Here is a 26,779-nt window from a genome sequence, read left to right on the forward strand (position 1 = left end):
AGTCGACGAAGCCATGTCTAAGAAAGGATTGGAAGACGGAGACTGGGAAGATCGAAAAAAATGGAAGTCCTGGCTGACGGAAGGGAAACGGCATTAGCTGTAGACAACCCTTTATATACAGCGTGTCTACTTGAGTTGGAAACATATGGGAAACTTTTTTATTATTAATTTTACGAAAAAAAGTTATTCTTTATAAAAAGTTCTGCATGCCCCAAAACCTAAGATTCAATTATCAGGTATCAAATTTTCTCAATATTATACGAGGTATGTCAAAAAATATGAATTTAGGCTAAGGGTAAAGTACTTTTATTTCTCTCAATATCGAAAATTCTTATGATAAAAAGTTGTTTGGAATTAAAAACTAAGATGAAATATGCAATTACATGCTTCTTATTGAAAAAAAAATATTTTTCTCAAATTTATGGATACCCAACATCGTTTTTAATTACAGTGGAACCCCGATAAGTCGGCCCCCGATAACCCGGAAGTCCGGCTAACCCGGACCGATTTTTATCAAACATTTCAACAATAAAAATGTATGTAATATAATATTTGAGAGATAATGGGTATTTGTGTAATTTGAACTACATATACGATGACATGACGTTCATTGTCGTGTTATCGGAAACAACACGCACCTGTAGTATCCTTAATTTATTTCAAACTGTCTTGGCATTGTTAAAAAAAATACTAAAAGTTTATTAAAAAATTATTTTTTAAACAATGGTCTTAGTCTTCACTGTTATTAAATAACATAACATCGTTGTGATTGATTGAGACCGTATTGTATGTAGTACAGTCGCAGTCGTATTGTTCGCTTCCGTTCTGTAATCGTTCGTAAATCTATTCAGATTTTGTGTTTGCGTGTTTTTTTGTCTACGTAATGGCAACAAAACTTAAAAATGTTGCAGCGACAATGGAAAAGAAACTAGAAGTATTAGGTAGAATTGATAAAGGCGTGATACGTAATTTAGATGTGTACTGTGCATATATATTTCATGTTATTTCAATTATAACGGAATTTATCTGTAAGTTTACCATATTTGATTAATTTTTACCATTTTCTCCGACTAACCCGGATTTTCGATAACCCGGACCATCCGCGGTCCCGATTAATCCGAGTTAACGAGGTTCCACTGTATTACAAATATCATAAATCGTTTATTATTCATTTTACGAAAAAAAGTTATTCTTCATAAAAAACTTTGCATGGTCTAAAATCTAAGACACAACCATGATATATCAACTTTTATTAATTTTATACGAGGTGTGTCAAAAAATATGAAATTCGCTCAATATTATAGCACCTTTATATTTCACAGTATTTCAATTAGAAGGATGTAATTGCATATTGACACATAGTTTTTAATTCTAAACAACTTTTTTAATAACCGTTTTCAATATTGTGAAAAATAAAGGTACTTTACTCTTGAGTGAAATTCATATTTTTTGACATAACTCGTATAAAATTAATAAAATGTCATATCTGTTGGTTGAATCTTCGGTCTTAGGACATACAGAGATTTTTATAAAGAATATTTTTTTTTCGTAAAAGTAATAATAAAAGAGTTATCGTATGTGTAATGAATAAAAACGAAGTTAGTATCAATAAATTTGAGAAAAATTTGGAAAATATTTTTTTCCAATTAGAAGCATGTAATTACATATTTGAGCTTGGTTTTTATTTCCAAACAACTTTTCATAATAAGAATTTGCGATATTGAGAGAAATAAAGGTACTTTACCCTTAGCCGAAATTCATATTTTTTGACATACCTCGTATAATATTGAGAAAATTTGATATCTGATAATTGAATCTTAGGTTTTGGGGCATGCAGAACTTTTTATAAAGAATAACTTTTTTTCGTAAAGTTAATAATAAAAAAGTTTCCCATATGTTTCCAACTCAAGTAGACACGCTGTATATATGTATGGATAAATGGATTTTTTTTAATTTCAAACTATTTTAAAAATGTGATTTTTTATGACATTTTATATTAACTATGACATTTTAATTCCATTTTAACATAAGTCAAGACATTGAGAGCCGATAGCTCAGTGGTAGAGCGTTAGACCGGAGATCTCCATGTCCTGAGTTCAAATCCTACGTGTCGCTTGCCTTTTTTTTAATTTTTTTAATACATAATTAAAATAATTGATGGATTCGACCGTTACTTGATGGAAGTTCATTTTATCTCACAATAAAACACTGAAAAACGTTTGTTTTCTATACTTCCACAAAATTTATTACAACTATGTTATTACTACAGTGTTTCGGCAAAGTGCCTTTCTCAAGTGATATATTTTACGATGTGTTTGCCTTTTTAAGTCTTTAACTGAAGAGGTTGAGGAGTGGGGATCTGTTTGTCTCAAGTTGGTCATTCAGAATTATATCTGTATTTTTCAATTTATTAGTTTCCATTGATTCTAAAAGTAATAGCTTAAGGCCTTTATTTTGAATATGTAGAATTTGAAACTCTTCATTGAAAGAATGATTATGATCTAGAAGGTGAAGTGCGTATGTAGAAGTGTCTGTTTTTCTATTGTTGAAAGCCCTTTTGTGTTCTGCTATCCGTTTGTCAAAGGTTCTGCCAGTTTGACCGATGTAAGTTTTCGGACAGTCACCACAAGTTAGTTTGTACACACCACTCTGTAGTTGCTTTCTCTTTCGGCTTTTATTGTTTTTAATATGTTTGCTTAAGTTGTTGTTAGTTCTGAAAGCTGGTGTTATTCCTTTCTTTTTAATGTATCTGGCTATTTTTGTTGTTATTTTGCCAGTATATGTGAGAGAGCAGAAGGTACTGGGTTCTTTCTGTGGTGGTGGATACACTAATTTCAAGGCTTTCTTATGGAGTTTTTGGTTTAAAATGTTGTTAACTGTTTGTTCGTTATAGCCATTGTTTACTGCTATTTGTCTAATGATATTTAGTTCTGTCTCGAAGTTATTTTTTGTCATAGGAATTTCTGTCAGTCTATGTATCATGCTATGGTAGGCTGCTGATTTGTGTTGTGTAGGATGGGATGATGAATTGTGTATAGTTGTGTCAGTATGGGTAGGTTTATGATATACGGAGGACTCATGTTTGTTGTGTAGTCTGGTAATCGTTACATCTAGAAAGTTTATGGAATTATTCTGTTTTGTTTCTATTGTGAACTCAATATTACTATGAAGTGAATTAATGTATGATAGAAAATGGTCAAGTTGTCTGTTAGTTCCTGTAAAGCAGACTAGTATGTCATCCACGTATCTCCACCAATATAAGAACTGTTTAAATACGGGGTGTTTAGAAATTGTTGTTTCAAGTTGGTTCATAAATATATCTGATAGTAATGGGCTTAGAGGATTACCCATAATAAGTCCTGCACTGTTGTTTGTGTAAATTTGATTATTGAATTCAAAATAGTCTTGATTTATGCAAATTTCAAGAAGGTGTAAAATTTCAGATGCAATGATCGGATTTGTACTATTATGTTCTAAAAGGTTTTTAACTAAAACAAAAGTTTCTGTAGGAGGAACACTAGGAAAAAGATTTTTTACGTCAATTGAAATTAGTCTGGAGTTGTTGGGCAATTGAAAATGTTGTATTTTATTAACTAGTTCTAGTGTATTTTTTACGGTGAATTTAGGTGAAAATAGAACAGAATACACTAAATTCTGAATGACCAACTTGAGGCAAACAGCTCCCCACTTCTCAACCTCTTCAGTTAAAGACTTAAAAAGGCAAACACATTGTAAAATATATCACTTGAGAAAGGCACTTTGCCGAAACAGCTGTAGTAATAACATAGTTGTAATAAATTTTGTGGAAGTATAGAAAACAAACGTTTTTGAGTGTTTTATTGTGACATAATTAAAACTTAATATACTTAAAATTCATATTTTATAAGTTAATTATTATATATGCCATTGTAAACAACCGTGGTATAACTACTTTTTTATACTAGTGTAATTTTTGGAAAATAATCTTGACCTAGGAGGTAAACTACACTATGTTATTTCGAGTAACTGTGTTTAGCGTGTGTTTGTAACAAAGTTAAGAGCACTTAGGATGTTAATAAAAATCTGATATATCCCATAATTGGTTGAAAAACCATTACCTGCTATTGTATGGATAAATGAATTTTATTTAAATTTCAAACTAAATATTTTAAAAATGTGACTAATGCTATGACATTTAAATACCACTTTAACGAAAGATAATATATTGAGACCTGATAGCTCAGTGGTAGAACGTTAGGCCTGAGATCAAAAGGTCCTGGGCTCGAGACCTACCTGTCGCTACCTTTTTTTAATTTTTTTAATACATAATTAAAAGTTAATGTACTTAAAATTCATACTTTATAAGTTAATTATTATATTATGCCATTTTAAACAACTGTGGTATTATAAAAAGTACTTTTTATACTAGTGTAATTTTCAGTGTTAAGATGGCTTCTCTAATTTCTTCTTCGGTGGGGGGTGGCTACCGATCATCTTCATTCATTTGAAGCATGGGATCCTCCATCTCGACATTTTCATGATTGCCACTAAGAAGTTCTTCGAAAAGTTTCGCCCATTTGTTTAGTATCTGCTCTTTGTTACTGATTATAGAGCCGTCCCTACCTTTACAGGCTATTATTCTGGGTTTGATTCTTTTATGCATCTGTTTATCTGTTGGTAGAATTTTCGTGAATCTTTCCCTTTATGGTAGTGAACAATTTCGTTTAGGGCGTGTTCGTATTGTTCTTTCTATTTTTTTCTAAATATTCTTTTTTCTCCTCTTCTAAGATTTTCATAATCTTCGAGAGTTGATCTCGTTCTGCACTGCTGGATTCTCTTATATGCTTCATTTTTTTGTTGGCTAATATGTCTACACTCTTCGTCGAACCAATCTTGGTTTCTTCTGGTCTTGATAGGTTTTAATATAGTTTCAGCCGCTGTGTGCATGGTTTTTTGCATTTAGTCCAATGCTCTTCTATTCGCGGTGTGCATGTACTTAGAGGGATGCAAGAAACGATCGTGCGCAAATATCGGAGAAATCTTGAAACTTTCTGAAATAATTCATATTGTCAATTGAAATTGTCAAATTGACGTATATTTCACACCTACTGTCATTGAAGAAGAAAAATGGTATGTTGCTCCACAATATTGATATGATATGCAAATATTATATAAAATTAAATTAATAGTATTTTGCTTGCAGTACTGCATTAATAATTAATTTTATTTACTAGGTACATACAATTGTTTACCCTTTAATAACATAACCTCAGTCTTAATTTTTCTTCTTATAACTTTTTTGGGCTATGGCCTTGACAATTATCCAGCAACCGGGACTAATGCAATTGGCCAATACAATTAAAAGGGCGAAAAAAGTTGCTAAGCTGTGAAACCAGGTGTCGCTTTTCCGAACTTGCACGGTCCCAATATTTAAATTTTAATAGACGTTTGGTAACACTTCGTCTAAGATTCTTATGTAATTAGCTCTAGCAGTTTTAGATGTAGACGTTATGTAGAGATGTTAGACGTAGACGTAGAGATTAGGATCCGAATTGAAATAGCAAGATCCAAATTCATAAAAATGAGAAAGCTCTTAAGCAACCGCAACCTAAGCGTTAACCTCCGATGGCGCGCCACAAAATGCTACGTACTCTCTACGCTACTTTACGGAGTAGAAGGGTGGACGTTAACAGCAGCAACTATAAAGAAGTTAGCGGCTCTAGAAATGTGGCTGTATCGACGCATACTGAGAATTCCTTGGACAGACAGAGTGACCAACACAGAGGTATTGAGACGAATGGGTAAAGAGTTGGAATTGTTAACAACTGTTAAAAGGAGGAAAGCGTCATACCTGGGCCATGTGTTCCGTAATGATAAGTAGAGTCTGCTACAGCTTATCGTCGAAGGCAAGATTGAAGGTAGAAGAGGTTTGGGCAGGAAGAAGAAATCCTGGCTGAGAAACTTGAGAGAATGGTTTCAAATACCAGAAGCTGCGAACATAATACATGCGGCACAAAACAGAGAAACCTATCGTTTGATGGTCGCCAACCTTCGGTAGAAGACGGCACATAAAGAAGAAGAAGTTTTAGATATTAGCGCAGTGTTATATTCTGTGGATTTTATGCTGTGACCTTTTTTATATGAGTTTAAGGTCGATTACAAAATTCTTTTATGACATAGAAATTAAAACAACAAAATAATTTTATATTGAGTCCTATAAATAATAAAAACGTTTTATTATAAAAAGTTCTTTTTTATAAAATTGTAATTATTTATTTTCTTCATTTATGTAATATTGTTCCAATAAAAGAGTGCAATAAAAGAGTGCAAACATAAGCAGTTTGCGAGTGATAAACTGGAGACAATTAAACCCAGGTTTTAATATCCTACAGAAAATATAGTTGAACAATGCCTTTAGGAGATACACAATGAATAATAATAGTCTGGGAGGTAGCGGCAAACTTTTATGGTGATTTCGGCACGGCCTTTTTGAATTTATCCTGGTGGTTAGTACTTGTTTGACAACGAAAACGTCTATCAGCTGGCGCGACTCCGAGTCTTTTAGGCAAGAAAAAATAATATGAAAGTAGATGGAAAACACCCTAGAACTTATATGTCAAATATTTATCTCCACGCTTCACATCAATTTATGGTCTAGTTAGCCTAGTGCTAGTGGTTAGGATATCTGGCTTGCACCCAGCAGGGTCTGGTTCGATTCCCGGCATCGGAAATCTTTTTTGTTTTTAAAATTGAAATTTTGATTTAAAAATATTAGTTTTTATAATATTTTTTTTATATTTTGCCCTATAAATAATAAAAACCTGTTATTATAAAAAATTATTTTTTCTAAAAGTGTAATTATTTTTGTGAATAATTTTCCTGATCTTTTTGCATTTTATTCACTGGTTTTGGGCCAGCTGACACAGCATTTGTTAATAAGCTTTGGAACAACTGACTAGATATATATAAAAACACAGCCATTCCAAAACGCTCCGGTCAAATTTGACGCTACCTCCTGAACTATAATGAATATAATGTCAGTGGAAATAAAGAATCTTGCCTCATCATTTGAGCGTACAACCAATGCCAGTAAGAGTTTACACTATAAATTTAATTCGTTATTCTATAATCCGCACCCTAATATATTTCAAATTTAAAAGTTTTAAAAGATACTCAAATTTACACTTACACAAAAATAGGAAATTATGTGAGCATCAAAATAGATAGACTCTAGAGCAGGGGTTCCCAAACTTTTTTGTACCACTCCCCCTTTTGTTAAAATGAAAGTTTCTCGCGCCTCCCCCACTCTTAACAATAAATTGTATATGCCTGGGAACAAAACAAAATCAAATAAGTGTTACGTAAGAAACAAAACATTTATTTATATATACATACTGCCATAAAATACAACAATATCAGTTTTAATAAAATACAAAAATTATTAATAAAAGAAAAAATAGATTAGGTTGGTTAATGAGATGAATGGGCTTGCATTTTCTTTACTAGTATGCCTATTCGTGGCTGAGTTTTAGTAAGTGCACAACGCAAGTCACTAGCAGCATCAAGTTTATTTCGATACTTTGTTTTAATTGCCACAAGTGTTGAAAATGCTTTTTCGCACAAATTGGTACTTGAAAAAGGCAAATATAAACGAAGAGCTTCGCGTGATACACTAGGATACACTTTGAAATATTTTAACCAAAATGAAGGTTTGTCCATTATACCAAAGTTGTATTTGGCAGAGGAATCATGTTTTATTTGCAAAGCATCTTCTTGAAGTGATTCAGGCAAGGAGTCTATGTTGACATGGAATGGGTCGGTTGACATTCTGAAAATACTATCGTCACAAGTGTTTGGAAAGTATTTCTGGAATTCTTCAATTAGGCTCTCCAAATGGTTTGATATTTGGATTTTCAAACTTGATCCTTCATAAATATCTCTGAAGCGTGTTTCTTCTGACATTGACTCTACTTTAGGAAAACTCGAATAATTGCAGGGGTTTGCTGATATTTTACGCCTCCAAAGTTGCAGTTTCTCAATATATATATTAATCGCATCACGATGAGTAACTATATTTGAGTCTCCACCCTGCAGTTTTAAGTTAAGGCTGTTCAACGAGTCAAAGATGTCTGACAAATAAGCCAATATTACTTGGGTACAACTTTTTTTGAAGGCCACGCTTAGTTCATTTTGCTTTTGCTGTTCCAAGAAGGTGATTACTTCATCTCGAAGGTCAAATAATCTTGCTAACATGTTTCCTTTTGATAGCCATCATACTTCTGTATGAAATAGCAGTGTTTTGTGATCACTTCCTAAATCTTCACAAAGATTTTTAAACAGTCGAGTATTCAACGCACTGTTTTGTATGTAATTCACTACTTAAATACACAACTTTAAGACAGCATTGCATTCATTTGAAAGAGTTTTTGCTGCCAAGGCTTGTCGATGTATAACACAATGTATCCCAGTCACATCAGCATTTTTCTCTCTTACTAATTGTACAAATCCTGAGCGAGAACCAAGCATTGAAGGCGCGCCATCCGTACATACACCGATTAGTTTTTGCCAAGAGATTTCCTGTTTGTCAAAAAAGTCTGACACTGCTTTCATAACATCAATAGCTTTTGTCGTGGTCTCCAACTCTGCAGAAAAGAGTAGCTCCTCTTTCACTCTATCATTTTCAACATACCGAACATAAACAATTAACTGAGAACATTGTGCTATGTCGGTCCTCTCGTCTAGCTGAATAGCAAAAAATGGCGATTGTTTTACTGCATCAACTACCTGGTTTTGTATGTCTTCGGCCATATCATCAATGCGACGATTTACGGTATTGTTAGAAAGAGGTATTTGAGATAACTTTTGCTTACTCTGCGTTCCAAGAATAATATCAGCTGCCTTTAACAAACACGGTTTAACAAGCGTCTCTCCAATAATATGGCTCTTCTTTTCTTTAGCAATCAGAAGTGATAGCTCATATGAAGCTTCAAGAACTTTTTCAGATGACTGAGCAGTAGAACCAGTACTACCTAACTTCATGCGTTTTAAATTTTCAGATTTTGTAGCAAAAAATTCCTTTGGTTTGTCCTTAAAAGGGTTATGTTTGGATGACAAATGTCTTTCAAGACGATTAGGTCTCATTGCATCATTACTTAATACTTTATAGCAAATTACACACTGAGAATGTTCGACATTATCTTTACGCATACAAATAAACCCATATTTGATATAATCATCATTATACTTGCGTTTCTTTGCTGAGCTCATCTTGACTACAATTATCTTCCCTCACTCAAATCAACGAAATCAATAAAAGTCAACTACCACAATTAAAATTTCACAACACGTACGCTTTTATAATGCAAAAATAAGTGCAGGCTACGCCAAGGTATCTCAAATACTGAGTCACAATTGATAAGAGCTGCGTCTGCGGTTAGCTGGCCTGCGTCTGGCGTTTAGGAGGGAAGGAGGGAGGCAGTGCTTGGAAAAGCTCGGTTGTCAAATTATGAGCGCTATTGCCACATTGAACGGCTCACATTCCATTCTTTCAAGCCTTCGATTTCAAATTTATGTAGTAAAGTCAGATGTTACAGTGGTTTGTTTTAATTTTCTAAACATCATGGTTAATTTAGAATTTTAGAAAGACTAGGTAGGCACCTGAATTTAATTTAATTTTCGACTTGTCTCGCGCCCCCCCTGACATGTCCTTACGCCCCCCAGGGGGGCGCTCCCCCAGTTTGGGAACCCCTGCTCTAGAGCATCAAAAATTAATGCAAAATAAAATTAGTACATTATTTGATTGTTTAAAATGTGTATTTAGTTTATATGTATAGCAAAATAAATCCCTTGTTAAATGCTTTTCTTTAGTTCAATCGTTTGGCTCAAATCTTTAGACGTTAATTTGACTGCCTTTTCTTCAATGCAAATGAATGAAAAGTTGCAGACATATGCATTCGCGGGAACAATAGACGAAAAGTCAATAATTTTTTTATGTTTATTAATTGTTTAAACAGAAAAAAACGATGTTAATGAAAAATGCTTAAATTCTCTTGGTTTTTACAATGTAAAAACTTGAAACTTTTACAGGTTATAGCTAATTATGTGAACTATACATAATTTGACTTTTTACGTTAATTGTTTACGTTATGCTTCCTAAATAAACAATAAAGTTTTAAATTTTTTGCCGATTCCGACTACTTTTCATGTTTGTACATCATGTATATAAACATCCTAAGCGGAGATGATTTTGAAAGCTCATATCTTTCTTTATATAAACATCGGCGCTTATTCGTGTCAAATGTTAATATGATACGAAACAAAACTTTAACCAGAACTCGAATTCGAAAAATTCGTGTTTTTAACGTAGTCTTAGAAAAACCTTCGGTAGAGATGTTACGTGATAAAATTAACATTAGAATTCGCAATTCGCAAGAAATTAATAGGGTCTACACCGTGCAAAAGTAAAGCATTAGAGGAGATGGAAAGACTGCGAAAATTGTAATAGGTGTAAATAATGATTTTGATTTAAGAAATCTATAAAGAGATTACAGAAAATATACAATGTATGTATGTATCAAATGTTGAAATAAATGCAAAAAATATGTCTCTCATACACATCCTTTTTTTTTATTGGCGATATATTTGAATGTTTCAAAAGTGTAAGACTAAAAAGTGAAAAATAAAGATATTTGAAAAAAATTTTGTAAGAAACGCTTTTCTTTAGTTATGAGTTTATGAGTGACTAAAATTAAAAATATTATAAAAAAATTAACTAAAAAGCAAAAAATAAAAAAAATTCAAACTCGAAGGATTATTCGAAAAAACTGTTAGACAGATTAAATATACAAAAATCTCACACACTCGTTAAAAGATTAAAAAAATATAACACATACGCTAAAGAAAAGCATGGGGCGCAAATAGTAAAAAAGTATGTATCCTCAAACCGTTTATTCGATGAAGACTATTATTATTCGCCCTACGCTTTTCTTTGATTTTTTCAATTTTTTAACGAATGTGTGAGATTTTAATATAATCTGTCTAATTTTTTCGAATAATCCTTCGAGTTTGATTTTTTTTATTTTTTGCTTTCTAGTTAATTTTTTTATACTTTAAATTTTAGTCACTCGTAACTATGGAAAAAATTTTCTCGTTAAAAATCTCGTTTCTTAAATTTTTTTTCATATTTTTTTTTTGTAATTTATAATAAGAATAGTCTCCCGTTTTATACCGCTGTGGCTTTGGGTGTATAGCAGGGTAGTCTGCTATATCTAGGGCCTACGGTATACAAGGAACAGTGCTACGCTTCAACCGCCTATTATTACCCCTGGCTTCACCCAAGGTACTCATTTTATTCAGGCTGAGTCGACCTGGGGCCTATAAACATTTTAAAAATGTCTAGTTGTTCTTGCCGGCGGCGGTAGGATTTGAACTCCGGACCACCGGCACGCGAGCCAAGCACACTACCACTTAGCTACGCGCGCCGATCCGTTTTAATTTATTATTTGTTTAATTTTCTAAAGGAGGATATTCCGGATGTTTTTACACTTGTATTGCTTTGTCTCATAGGTATATATTTTCGAATTTTATATCACAAATTATTCCAGTAGTTTTAAAAAATATAATTAATATCAAATTACTAAACCAGATCAAAATTTCTAATAGAATTTCTAAATCAATCACTAAAATTTTTTAAAATGTGGACAAAAATGAAGTGTAAATATATAGTTATTAGCCTAGTAAATGAACTTGAAATAAAGCGATATCGTGTAATTTTCAGTGTCACCACCGAATTGCATGAAAATTTGTATTTATATTATACGGTTATACTTACCCTCCACCTCAAAGTTGGACTTATGCTGTTGGTTGCTTTTACTTGGAGGTAGAAAGTTATCCCTTCTCGGGGGCGAAACAACATACGTTTAAAATAAGTCCGAAAATGGATATATTCACTAATTCTAGCATCTTTTATTCTATGGAGTTTTTTTGCGAGTGGAAATGTTTATTTTTCAATAAAAAAAGATCACGTTTTTATACGGTTTTTCGAAAATAACTCAAAAAGTAAGTATTTTATCGAAAAAAATATTCTTATCCAAAATGTAGCTTTAAAAAACGAAAAAATGGTGTATTCTTGAATTCTACAGTGATTAGCGCGCTAATAACCGGCAAAATAACGCAAAAGAAATCTAAAATATAATACATACATTGCGAAATAAAAAGAGATGCAACTAGTATAGGTGGGAAATTATTGATAGGAACCAATTAAATTTACATTACATTAAACAATGTCCCACCTTTAGACGTATCGGAAGGTTATAATAACTGTCACTGTGACAGGAGAATTTTATAAAATTAGTCAACTTTTCGACAACTGCATAGATCTGCAGTTGTCGAAAAAAGAAGAAATTTGTATGGAATTCCTGATTTAATATTACCTCCGCGTTATCCAGACCTCAATCCAATTGAATCTACTTGGGACATTCTACAAAGAAGGATTAAAAATCACGTACCCTGCCGCAGACCCCTTAGCAACTTCGAGATTTGTTACCAAGGTTATAGGGAGAAACTGCTCAGACAAAGAGGAAGAAAACTTATAAGGGCACAATGTTTATTAATGCAATATTTAATTTTTATTTTTTATGGATAATTATTCCTTTTTATATTGGAGGGAATAAATTGTTCATAGTTTATTGTCAATATCTGTAAGTTATGCCGAGCAGTATATTTAAAAATAAAGTGAATAAAATATTAAAGCTGCTAACACAATTCAACGTCTACCTCTGTGAAACATAAAAGATGTAGAAGACGCAAGAAAAAGAAGCAGCGTTGGCTTTAAAAATTGTAATTATGACCCTCTCTATCTCGTAATCGTAACATAAAAAACTGGCGTAGTCACTTTCTGAAAAGTAAGAGGCCGCGGGGAAGTAAACATTTCTCTTATTCTCGTTTATCTTTTTGAATTAAAAAGTGTATTATACATATCCCGAAATGTAATTACAAAGTTGGCGGAAGTTATTAACTTCTTTTAAAGTTTGACATGTATGTAAAAATGTTCTGCAACTTTGAATTAAAAACATCAAAAAAAAAATTAGGTCTAACTGCGTATTGGGACCGTGCAAGCTCGGAAAAGCGACACCTGGTTTCATAGCTCTGCAATATTTTTAGCACTTTTAATTATATTGGCCAATTATATTAGTCCTGGTTACTGGATAATTGTCAAGGCCATAGCACAAAAAAATAATAAGAAGAAAAAGTAAGATTGAGCAATTGAAGTTATTTTATTAAAAGGTCAACATTGCAAGTATGTAGTAAATAAAATGAATTGTTAAAATGCAGTACTGCAAGCAAAATACAATTACAGTCGAACCCGCTTATTGGAATAGCCTTTGTGCCAAGCAAAAGTATTCCTATAACCGGGGTATTCCAGTAACCGATTATCGGTGGCTATTAAAAACGTATCGGGACATCAAATTTCTATTCCTTTAAGCGGGATATTACTATAACCGGTATTCTAATAAGCGGGTTCGACTGTAATTAAATTAACTTTAATAATTGCATATCATATCAATATTGTGGAGCAACATATAATTTTTACAATTTATAATACATTTGCGAAATCCCATTTTCTTTAATGACAGAAATATACGTCAATTTGACAATATGAATTATTTAAAAAATATGTTAAGAAAGTTGCAAGATGTCTCCATTACTCACGCACGATCGTTTCCCGTCTTCTCTCCAAGTACTTGCACACAACGAATATAGGTCTGGATCCCGCGTATGAAAAAAAAGTTGATTAATAGCAAGCTAAAAAATTTTTAATAGCTTAAGGGTGTCTAGTCAGACAAACTTTGATGTATGGGAACACTGGAACAGGGGAAGTTTTAATTGTGGAACAGGTTAAAAATATGGAACGTCAGACTACAAAAACGTCCCATGTATTTTGTCGGACAGAACTTCCAATTAATTTGTTACCCTTTTATTAAACTGTCCTGCAAAAATCAGACTGCTATTTATCACCAACTGGGTATTTTAATGAGTGCAACACGTAGAACATGTCAAATGACAGGAATTATGACAGGTGACAAATGGCAGTCTGATTTTGGCATGAGAGTTTAATGAAAGGGTAACAAGTCAATTGGAACTTCTGTCTAGACGTTTTTGTAGTCTGACGTTCCAAATTTTTAACCTGTTCCACAATTAAAACTTCCCCTCTTCCAGTGTTCCCATACCTCAAAGTTTGTCCGACTAGACATCCTTAAGCTATTAACAAATTTTCAGCTTGCTATTAATCAACTTTTTTTTCATAGGGGGGTCCAGACCTAATAGTATTTGTACATATCAATCACAGACAGGCATTTCTAAATGAATAGAGATTTTTATTTTCAAGTAGTTTTTCTTTATTCGATTGCGGGGAGAGCTGGATGCGCGATCCCTGCTACAGGCAGGTTAACAATAGAATTAGAGTCGTGGTACGCCTGCGAGTTCAAGAGAGTAAATTTTTACTTTACACAATTTTTGACCGGTCATGGATCATTCAGGGCATTCACCCACAGGATCGGGAAGTCGGACGACGACCTGTGCCGGACCTGTCGCGTGAGGGAAGACGCAGAACACTGCGTTTTCCAGTGCAGCGTCTTTGCTCACGAGCGGGTCAGGCTACGTAGTAGGTTTGGCGACATCGGCCCTAACAATATTGTTAATTTTGCGGTCGGAAACAAGGCGGATTTCGAGGCCATAATTGACATTATAACCGGTATAGTTAAGAGAAAATCCGAGTTGGAACGACTGGAGCAGAATGGGTGAGGCGGGTCAACACAATAGTTGTAAAATAAAAAAATAAATATAAAAAATAAAAAAAAAATAAAAAAAAAGCAAAATAAGAAATAATAAAAAAAATAATCCGCGTCAGAAAAATATGACCCTAATTCTTCTAGGGCTCATTCTATCCGCCATACTACAGAACAGTCACCCAAGCCCTGCCGTCTTCAGGCAGGGGTTGGCCCACCTTCCTCCGTGTAGGAATCAGACTTTTCTCTATTTAGTCCTACCGTTTCTAGGCTGGAAAATAGACCCTTAAATGAACCAATGCTTCTGGTTACTTTCTTTCAGACAGCTCGGGATATCCCCATGCATCGCTCCCTAAGGAGCACGTCCAGGGATATTCCGGGTCGGAAGAGGGGGTGGTTTTAGTTGGTAGGCGGCTGGTCATGGGGGGCATGCGGGACGCACGGGCCATATTGTGGCTGGCGCGCCCTAGCGTGTTCTCCTTTCCTGTCCGAGTCCAACAGTACTAGGGACACCTTCCCTAGTCTGCTAAGAGCGTTCCACCTCAGTCCAAAAAAAAAAAAAAAAAGGTTAACAATAGAAGGGCGGCTGAAGCGACCTGCCTGCAAGGACGGTGGTGGTCAATTTGGCCACTTTTTGCTTTCGGGGTGTTCCAATGAACTAAAAATTTATTGACAAACACATTTATTGAAAAAATACATAAGAGATTCATAATCAGTCGTTTATTTACAGACTGTTAAACGCAACCGAGAACTATTATTTGTATACTACTTATAATAGTAGGGGAGCAAAGTATGCTGAATTTGCAGTCACTCGGGCGTTATGGGGACCTATTGGGTTGTGATTATTAGGTCCTAAAATCAAAAAAAGTTAAGTAAAATTTTTCTTTTTAGTGGGCGCTTGCCATTTTTGAATTTAATTTTCCATTTCCAACAATCGTTTTTTCCGATTATAAAGCCATCTATCCACATTTCGAAAAATTTCTCGAATAACAGTTGCTTATTTTTACGTAAAGAATCCAAATCTGCAACAAAAATTTGGGGGCGCCTATTTAAGATTTTATGTAATAGAAACTTGTCGATGAATATTCGAAAGAAGGTGCTGAAATGTTATGTGTGGTCTATCCTATTGTATGGTTGTGAGACAGGGACGTTAAAAGCCACAATGCTAAACAAAATAGAAGCATTCGAATTGTGGTGCTATCGACGAATCCTAAAGATATCGTGGGTTTCGCACACTTCCAATGAAGATGTTCTTCAAATGATGAATTCGGAACGTCTGCTCATAAGCATCATAAAGAGGAGAAAAACAGAATACTTAGGCCGTATAATTAGAGGACCTAAATACCATCTGCTTCGCCTTATAATACAAGAAAAAGTGGAGGGAAAGAGATGGATTGGTCGAAAGAAACTTTCATGGCTGCGTAATATTAGACAATGGTGTGGCTGCACAGTAGAAGAATTATTTCGCGCAGCAGCCGATAGAGAGAGATTTCAGGAAATTGTAAACATGATGACGGCCAACGTCTGAATACAGACACGGCACACGGAGTAACTGCAACAATCCCCGCTTAGGCTCCCCTATCATAATACTAAAAGAGCTGCATACGGTGACTAGTATTCTGAACACGCTGCAGTAGATTATTGGAGAATACATAAATATGTACTTTAACGATATCAATAAAGTATAAAAGTTTAACTGTTAATGTAGTTTCGACTTTTATCGCATAAACTTGATCTTACTACTTCTAGAGTTCTAAACTGGAATTTCTGGAGTGTTAAATATATATAACTACTTTCATTCACATACATCAGGAAACCTATGAAGCATACTAATTTTTATCCAACGTCTCGAATATGTTGAAGGAAATCTCTTTAATATAACTCGGCCCTCGGTAATAATGTAATATTTCATTCTGCGTTTAAATTTTTCAAAAATATTTATTAGTTTTCTCAGGATTCGAAACAAAAATAATGCATTTAAAAAGAATTGGTCCGAAATTTTGCCCTTTCGCTCTTAAAGTCCAATATATCTCCCCAAAAATTTAAACCGTTTTTTAAATGGGTATATTTATGTAAAAAAAATTGAAATAGAGTTAGGCGATATTTTTAAGGTATCAAAAGAAAGATTTTTTGACCTCAGAGGTAAACTGTGTTTAGCCTGTGTTTGCAACAAATTTTAGAGCACTTAGAAGGTTAATAAAACCTAATATGTCCCATAATTGGTTGCAAGACAATAGGACCATATTTTAATGATAATATATAACCAATTTTTGTAATCAAACTAATAAAATAAGAAGTGAATTAAAGGAACTAGTTCAACATAACACCATGTCGAGATAGTTTATAGCTCAGCATATTGTCGCAATATGAGACTTAATATTGATACGTGCAAGAGACGCAAAAGTCTTGTAATCATTTTTGTTAGTTCAAAATGAAAGTATCTTCTTCTTCTTCTTCTTCTTGTTGTGCCACTCCTATCGGAGATTGGAAATCATCAATGCTACCCTGACCTTGTTTACAGCTGACCTATAAAGTTCATTAGTGGTGCAGCCAAACCACTCTCTCAAATTCTGCAACCATGATATTCTTCTACGGCCTGGATTCGGTTTTCGTTCTATTTTTCCTTGCATTTTATTTTGAAGTAATGCACTCTCATCAGGTGACCCAAATACTCGAGTTTTCTTCGTTTTATCGTTAACAAAATTTCTGGGTCTCTTCCTATCCTCCGTATTACTTCAAAGTTCGTGATTCTTTCAACCCAACTTATCTTCAGCACTCGACGGTAGCACCACATCTCGAAACTTTCAATATTTTTTATGTTGCTCTGTTTGAGAGTCCAGGCCTCTACACCGTATAGTAGCGTGTTAAATACGTAGCCTCTTAGCATTCTTAATCGTACAGGGATGCTTATATCTCTGTTGCAGAAAATTTTCTCATCTTTATGAAGGTGGCTCTGGCAATTTCGTTACGTCTTTTTATTTCATTGTTTTGGTCTCCAGTTTCGTTTATTAAAGTTCCCAAGAATTTGTAACTTGATACTTTTTCAATTTGAATGCTGTTTATACTAATATGTGCTGGTTGTGTCATGATTTTACTGAAGACCATATACTTGGTTTTTTTTATATTAATGTTTATGCCATAATTGTTGCAAGCAATATTTATGTTTGTAAGTAATCGTTGTAATTCGTTGAAAGTATCTTATTGACCTTAAAATGTTAAACTTATTCTATTACTTAATGATATCGAAGAATTATATGAAATTGACATATTATTATCAACTCTCACATAAAAGATGAAACGACTAAAATGGTGCAAATGTTATGAAATAGAGGATCACTAGGATTAGAAGAGATCATGGTAAACTTATGTAGTATAATATAGTCAATACTAGTGACCCAATTAAAGTTTGTAATAAACTTATATATGCTCCAAGAAAAGACACTCCAGATCTACCGTTTACTATATAAAATATACTACTTTATATAGGTCCTTGAAGGTAACAAGAGCTTTAGAAATAAGTACTAATTGTACTGATTGTAGAATACTGATAGTATTTAACTTACCGCAAAAAATTGCAAACAATGCCTTACAAATTTCTAGAGCTACTATTTTATGGATCACGTCTTAAATATAACTTAAATGAAACAAGAATAATCTATGCAGACCTTAACGCAGAAGTCAGAAGATAATATCCATTCCAATTTATAGGTAAGCACAGTCTCCAATGAGCAATCAAATGACAATGGTAATAGGTTACTAAACATAGCAAGCCCGGTCATTTAGCAAGCTGATTGCCAGGCACCTGAAAATCACCTGGACTTACTACAGTAAATATAATTAGATCTTGATTTGGTTAAAATAATTATTACTTTGACGAAGTAGGGTAAGGCCACAATTTCAAACATATAAAAGAATTTTCTAAACATGAACGATACAATATCAATATAATTTGACCCAAAGGTACTTAAAAATAGGGAACATAAAAAAATACACAGACATTATATTTCTAGACAACTAGAAAACAGACTAAAAATCATGAAAATATAAACGTCTAGTGGAAACAGTTAAGAAACATAATAAAACAAGCAGCTGAATAATTACTAGCCATGGAAGCTAAACAAAAATAAAAAAAGAAATTACTCGTTTGACAAAGAATTGATGATGTTAATTATTACAGAAAGAAAAAACAGAGGCACAAAAGAGGGACCTGATGCAACAGGAGCACAGAACCTGAGAAGAAGAGGAGTTATATTAACAATTACATAAAGAAAAAAAAGGAAATCCACTAAAAAAAAGTAGAAAATATGAATACAAATCTTCAATAACTTCGCGAACTAATTAAGCCAGCAGAAATACGAAAGTTTTCGCAGAAACTGAACAAAAGCACAAAATAACTCAAATTAAGAACAATAATGAGAAGAGATAAGGAGGAGAATAATACTGACCGAACAGTATAAATTACTAATTATAATCCAGGCTGTGGGTGAAAAAAATTGTTATAATTCAGGAATTTTTGAAACCTATCAGGTGTTTTAAAGGAGGATGCAAGGAATAACTTATACTAAAATGTAACCAAAAATTTTGTGCGCTTTTTTATTTATGACGTTTTTCATTTGTTAAATTTGCAATTCAAAAAAGATTCTAAATATCGCAGCTTAGGATATTCATTTTAGAGAAAAATTTTACAATATAAAGTTGTAGTAAATTAAAAAACCGACAATTTGAGCTATGGCAAGTTTAATTTCGTTAATTGTTTTTATTGTAAAAAGGTCTAAAATGGCCGTTTTTTGCAATCGCATTATTTATTATAAAAATGTTTTTCTAAGGCTTTAAAATGAACGTTTTTGAATTCCAAACAGAAAAAAAAAATCATAAAGCCCGATCGGTGAACATGTAATTATTATAAATTGTTTATCCCAAAAAGTCAAATGTCGAAGGCTATAACTTTTTGAAAAAAAAAAAGATCGTAGAGAGTTGATTCTAGATCCAGTCTCCTTCCAAAAGCTTATATTTTCATATTCTGATGTAACTAAATGCCAACCTCTAGTGCTGTCGCCAGTGGGGGTACAACGGCCTCCTTAATTCAGATGGACTTACCCAAGATTTTCTTATGTATTTTGACCCGTAGAATACGAATTTTTTGGGTAACAGTCGATCCGGATATTGGTAAGATTGTTATAAACAAAGAACTTGAGGAATCACATAACAGCCATTTTTCGCAAAACAAAACATTTTTTGTATTTTGTGGGTCATTCTAAGCAAAAAATGTTTTTACAAGTTTTTTCGTAGGATGCATAGTTTTTGACATAAACGCGGTTGAACTTTCAAAAAATCGAAAAATTGCAATTTTTGAACCCAAATAACTTTTGATTGAAAAATAAAATATGGGTCATTCCACGAACATACGCCTGTTTTGTATTACTTCGACAACGAATATTTTACTGTGCATCAAAAGAAGTACGAAAGTAAATGGCGCTAATAATTATTCCAAAGAACAACAATGTAATTTGCAATTTACTTTCGTTCTTCTTATTTTGCACAGTAAAATATTCGTTGTTGAAATAATCCAAAACAGGCGTATGTTCGTGGAATAGGGTACAGCAATTCTGCTTACCACCTTTGAAACTTCAAGTCAAATTCTATCTGTTTTGATTATTTCATTGCTAAAAATTAATTTTTTTATTGTTAAACAAAGCTATAAACACATAGTGATTGAATGATGTTTTCAATGCATTTGAAATCGAACGAGTAGGCGCGCATACAGATAATTTCTAGGCAGATTACGTACATTAAAACGCATGCATTGGCACGGGAAACTCTAGGTGTTTATGGCTTTGTTTAACAAATAAAAACTTAATTTTTAGCAATGCAAATAATCAAAGCCGATAGAATTTGACTTGAGCTTTTAAATTCAGTAAGCAGAATTGCTATTTTATTTTTTAATCAGACGTTATTCGGGTTCAAAAATTGCACTTTCTCGATTTTTTGAAAGTCCAATTGTGTTTATCTCGAAAACTATGCATCCTACGAAAAAACTTTTAAGACCGTTTTTTGCTAAGAATCACCAAAAAATACAAAAAAAATGTTTTCTTTTGCGAAAAATCCCTGTTATGTAATTCCTCAGGTTCTTTGTTTATAACAATCTTATCGACATCTGGATCAAATGTTACCCAAAAAATTCGTGTTCTACGGGTCAAAATACATAAAAAAACTTGGGTAAGTCCATCTAAATTAAGAAGGCAGTTGTACCCCTCTGGCGAGAAGGCTTCGGGTTTGAAAACAAGGGGGCAAATTTGAAATTTGAAATATAAACATTTAGGACTGAATCAAACCGTTTACATGCTATGGGTTTCTAACTTACAGGTTATTATTGCTGAAGACAAAACGAAGATTTTAGAACTGAAGCCGAGATAATTATTATTTTTGTTTTCTTAGATCGTAGTGACTTTATTTGTAACAATTAAGAAATTATATCACAGTCGTTGACTAAAAAAAAACTAATATTGTCTTAAAATACAAATTACTTTAACAGAAAATTACATTTAGCTATTAAAAATTATTTTAAAGTGGAATGGAGATTCTTTACTATTGTGATTTATTGTGTCGGTTGCCCTTAGCAACTTAAAGTACATTGTATCACGGATTTTGCTCCAAATTTTAAAGAACCGCTTGGATTAACGTGAAATTCGGCATAAGCATAGATAATAAATATATCAAAGAAAAACCCACATCCTTTTGACCTGGGGGTGAGTTTCGCCCTTTATGGGGAATGAAAAAATTTACGTTCAAAGTCGTGAAATGGATGAACTGACTAATTCTAAGCAACTTTTGTTCTATAGCATTTTTTCAATAAGCTAATATATTTCGAGTTACTTTCCAGTATATATGTTCATTTTTCAACAAAAAAAAAACACGTTTTTAAGCGGGTTTTGGCAAATACCTCAAAAAGTAAGTATTTTCTCGCAAAAAAACATTCTAAAAGTTGCAGAAAATGGTGTATGTACGAACTCTCTAGAGCCAGTAAAAGCCAAGTTGTAGCTAATGAAAAATAGGTTTATATCCTTCAAATTCCAAAGTGAATATTTCAACGTGGAATAACCAAAAAATGATGCATTTTTTGGAGAAATCTCATTTAAACTTTTTTAAAGTTATTAAAGAAAGCTTTATTTTTGTTTTTCAAAAAGTTTCTAACCTCAAAATAAATAGTTTACACTCAAAATAAAGTTTGTCTCTTCTTTTTTGGTAAAAAAACTCGGAAAAGTCACCCCCTAATTAAGATCTTAAATCAAATTAATCGTTACCGCTTCACAAGTGACTTTATTTATGTATTAATTATATAATCTGTAAGTATCATCGGTTCAAAGGGCTTATTTAAAAAAAATTGGTTTGAAGTACCTATTTTTTAATTTTAAATTTTGAAAAAAATGCTTTTTTTAAATAACTTAAAATTTATTAGTTATAGCAAAAAGCACAAACAGCAAAAAAATGTAGGTTTTGCTTTTCTAAATATTTCAGATTTTTTGTTTTTCTGCAAGGCAAAAATTGGTTAAGGTATGGCTGTTCAAAATTTACATATACTCGTGATTACTGACTAGTTTATGTCTTTTCAACTACAGCCCTTTCAAACCTAAGCACTTCGAACTGATAAAACTTACATATGATATAAACAATACATACACGAGTAATGCAACTTGTGAAGTGGTAACGATTAATTTCATTTGGGATGCTAATTAGGGGGCGATTTTCACGATTTATTTACCGAAAAAAGGGACCAACTTTATTTTTAGCGCATCTTTCTTACTTCTAATGTTAGAATCTAAAAAAAATAAAAAATAAAGCTTTTTTAATAACTTTAAAAAAGTATCCCCAAAAAGAGTTTCATTTTTTGCTTATGGCACGCTCAAATATTCGATTTGGAATTTAGGGAGTATGAACGTATTTTTTATTACTTAGAACTCTTCTCTTACTCGGCTTAGGAATCTCATACATACACATTTTTTTACTTTTTGATGGGCTATATTTTTTCTGGAAATATTTTTTTCGATAAAGTACTTACGTTTTGAATTATTTGCAAAAACCGGCTAAAAACGTGTTCTGTTTTCTTGTTGAAAAATGAACGTATTTACTCGCAAATAACTCGAAAATTATTAACAGTGAAAAAATGCTATAGAACAAAAGTTGCTTAGAATTAGTCATTTTATCCATTTCAGGAGGATTTATTTGGACGCATATTTTTTCACCTCCCATAAGGGGTGAAACTCACCCTCATGGCAAAAGTACACATCGGCCCTATATCGCTTTGCTTCTTTGACATGTTACCTATGTGTAAACACAATCACAATCGTAAAGAAAAATAAATCTCCACTCCACTTTAAAACCATTTTTAATAATTAAATGTAATTTTCTTTTAAAATAATTTTTATTTTAAATAATAGGTCTTTCTTTAGTCAATGACTGTGAAATAATTTTTAATTGTTATAGATAATGTAACTAAGATTTAAGAAAACAAAAACAATTATCTCAGCTTCAGGTGGTCGCAGAAAATTTTTATTTTGTGTTAAATCCTTGTTTTGTCTTCACCAATAATAATCTGCAAGTTAGAAACTCATATATGATGTATATGTTCAATTCTAAATGTGTATAACGAAATTGCCCCCTTATTTTCAAACCAGAAATAAGAGGTTGAAAAATGTTTTGTGTGGAATGAGAGTGGATCTAGGATTAACTCTACGATTTGTTTTTTTTTAAGTTAGAGCCTTCGACATTTTGACCTCTCGGGATAAACAATTTATAATATCTAAGCAACAAGTTGACAAATCGGGCTTTACAAATTTTGTTATATTTGGAATTGAAAGGTCTTCATTCTAAAGGCTTAAATTATACAAAAATTTATTTTTACAATAAATAATGCAATTCCAAAAAAAAAACAACCATTTTGGACGTTTCGCAGGCTGTTTTGCAATAACAAATAATTAACGAAATTAAACTTGCCATAGCTCAAATTGTAGGTTTTTTTTATTTACTACAACTTTCTATTGAAAAGCTTTTCTGTAAAATGAATATCCTAAGCTGCAATATAAAAAAAATTTAAAAATTGCAAATTTAACAAATTAAAAACGTCATAAATTAAAAGCGCACAAAATTTTTGGTTACTTTTAGTAGAAGTTATTCCGGGCATCGTACCTTACAACATTTGAAAGGTTTCAAAAATTCCTGAATTCTAGCCTGAAATTGACCTCTTTTTCACCCACAGCTTGAACTAAATAATGGACAGAACATTTTAAGGAAAAACTTGATGGAGATAGGAGTGAGGCCAGGAGGCGTCTAAAAGTTTATTTAAAAAGATAATTAATTTTAGACCTATAAAACCTTATTATATAAATTCTTCATATTTTTTACAAAATTAAGAAAAAATGCTTGAATATACAGGGGGTTACATTTAAAAAAAAACACAGAACTTTGTTTTATTCCGTTGTTCTAGCTGACTCTGTTTAATCGAAATTAATTTTAAATGAGGGACGTATTTAATACACATCAATTTTATTAAAAACATTTCTTATTTACTCCGTTATTTAGCAGTAACAAAATAAAACTAGAAATTTGTCGCACTTGGTAATTTTCAACACACTATATAAAACTATTTATTTTAAACTATGTTCGTAAAGAAGATCGCTTCTGGTATTTTCCTCCACAGCTCTTTATTATTAAATTTGCAACTCTGCTTTTTATAGAAAATGTGTGTGACGTTGGAAAATATATATCCTTAACGATGATTGAGCAAGGTCCCAACGTAGCGAGTAGACAAGTAAAACGCAGTAAATTGATAACGTCCGCTGATTGATAGCTAAAAAAGGTATATGGATCAAATCACATGATATCAAATTTAAAATATAACGCAAACATTTCTTTAGAGTTCTTTCTATTTGCTAAGGCATTAAATATAATATTACCTTATTGACAAAGAAGAAACGAAGGTTATTGTGCTAGTGGTGTTTTAAAATGATATTAAAAAAAATTATACAAAAGTTGGGAAATACAACGTACATTTTTTTGACGGTTATTTTATAAATTAGAATATTTATTATAATTTTGATAAAACTATGTCACAAAAATATTGGTCATTAATTATACCATGATTTTTAGGAATGAAAATACGTAGATGTGACCTAACTTGCCTTAATTGCATGCTGAAAATGTTACGGGTTGTCTAAAGTCTAAAAGTTTAATATAGTCCATGTGGTGAGATCGCTCCCGTCTGGAAACATTTCTGATTCGTTTTTTTTTTGTGGATTCCTATTCAAAAATGTCCCCTTTAAACAAATCTGAAGGGTGCCGGGCGGAATTTTTGGGCAGAAATTGTTTAAACAATTTTTTTAAACAAATGCAAAAGATCACTTTTTTTGCTCCGAAACATATATTTTTACGTTTTGTGGGTCATTCTGAACAAGAAAGGTATCTTCTAAATTTTCCCAGAAATTGAAAGCTTTCGAGTTATAGGCGATTTAAATTCTGAAAAATGCGAAAATACGCATTTTCGAGGATAAAAACTCATATTCAAATTAGTATTTTTGAGGTTGCCTGATACTTATATTGAAGACTGAATATTTAGCTTCAAGATTCTGAAGAGTGATTGTGTCTAACTTTAATTTATATCGTTGTTTTTTAATTGTTAAATATGCGTGTGTATCCGATTTTTTTGCAGGTGCGGCGTGCTCCGTTTCAAAAATCTCCTAGTTTCCCCCAAAAAATATTTTTTCTATATTTTTTGAGGCATTCTAAATAAAATAAGTTTCGTGACATTTTACTCAAAAGTTAATAGTTTTAAAGTTATAAGCGAATTAAAATCCGAAAATGCGTTTTTTATCATTTTTCGGATTTTAAATCGCTTATAATTCGTATATTCATAAATATACTCGGACCCAACCTACTATGAACCAGAAAAGTATAATTGATTATCTTTTGATAAAACAACGGAGTCGAATGAAAATTAACGATGTAAGGGTTTATAGAGGAGCAACATGCGGCAGTGACCATCATCTTCTAAAAGCGGAAGTACTGTTCTCCGGAATGAAATCTCAAAAAAATCTAAATCCACGAGAACAAGGAGGAAACAAATTGGCACCAAAAAAGAAATACAACCTAGAAAGCTTACAACAAACAAGCATAAGAACGTTATACGAAAAGCGATTGGACAAGAGACTGAAAGGACAATATACATTTATAAATACGGAACATCTTCATACACATATAACACAATGTATACACGAAGCTGCATATGAGGCATTGGGGGAGTACAAAGACAACATAAGAAATAAACCATACTGGTGGGACTTAGAAATAGCCACCGAAATAGACGATAAGAGAGAAAAGTACCGGAAATATATGAGTACACAGAAAGATTCCGATAAGGTTTTATACAAAGAAGCACAAGCAAGAGTGCGGAAAAAAATCACACAGAAGAAAAACGAAACGTGGACAAACAAATGCAATCAACTTAACGCCTATATAGGGGGGACAAGAAACACAGAGAGCTGGAAATTCCTTAAAACGTTGAGAACAGATACCAAAAGGGATATAATAACACCGATTACTCTGGAAAAGTGGGATGGCTATTTCAAGCAGTTACTAGTAGAAAATAGAGAAGATTTTATTAAAAACGAACAAGTTTCAATGTAATTGTCAGTGGCTCACCGATTCGGTTAAGACTGGAAGAAGTACGAAATGCATGCAAATCCCTAAAAAATAGAAAAGCGTCAGGGCCTGGCGACATAGCACCAGAACTGCTCAAATACGGTAGCAACACCCTGTATGAATACCTAAGAGATCTATTTAATAGATGTATGAATGGCGAAGTCATACCAAAAGAATGGCAATTGTCTGTAATTTCTACAATACACAAGAAAGGCAGTAAAAATATATGCGATAATTACCGGGGAATATCTGTCACAAGCACCATCAGCAGAGTTTACGGAAAAATTATCAAAAATAAAATAGAAGAAGAATACAAGGACTTA

This window comes from Diabrotica virgifera, chromosome 2 (genome assembly GCF_917563875.1).
Source record: "Diabrotica virgifera virgifera chromosome 2, PGI_DIABVI_V3a".
Lineage (NCBI taxonomy): Eukaryota > Metazoa > Arthropoda > Insecta > Coleoptera > Chrysomelidae > Diabrotica > Diabrotica virgifera.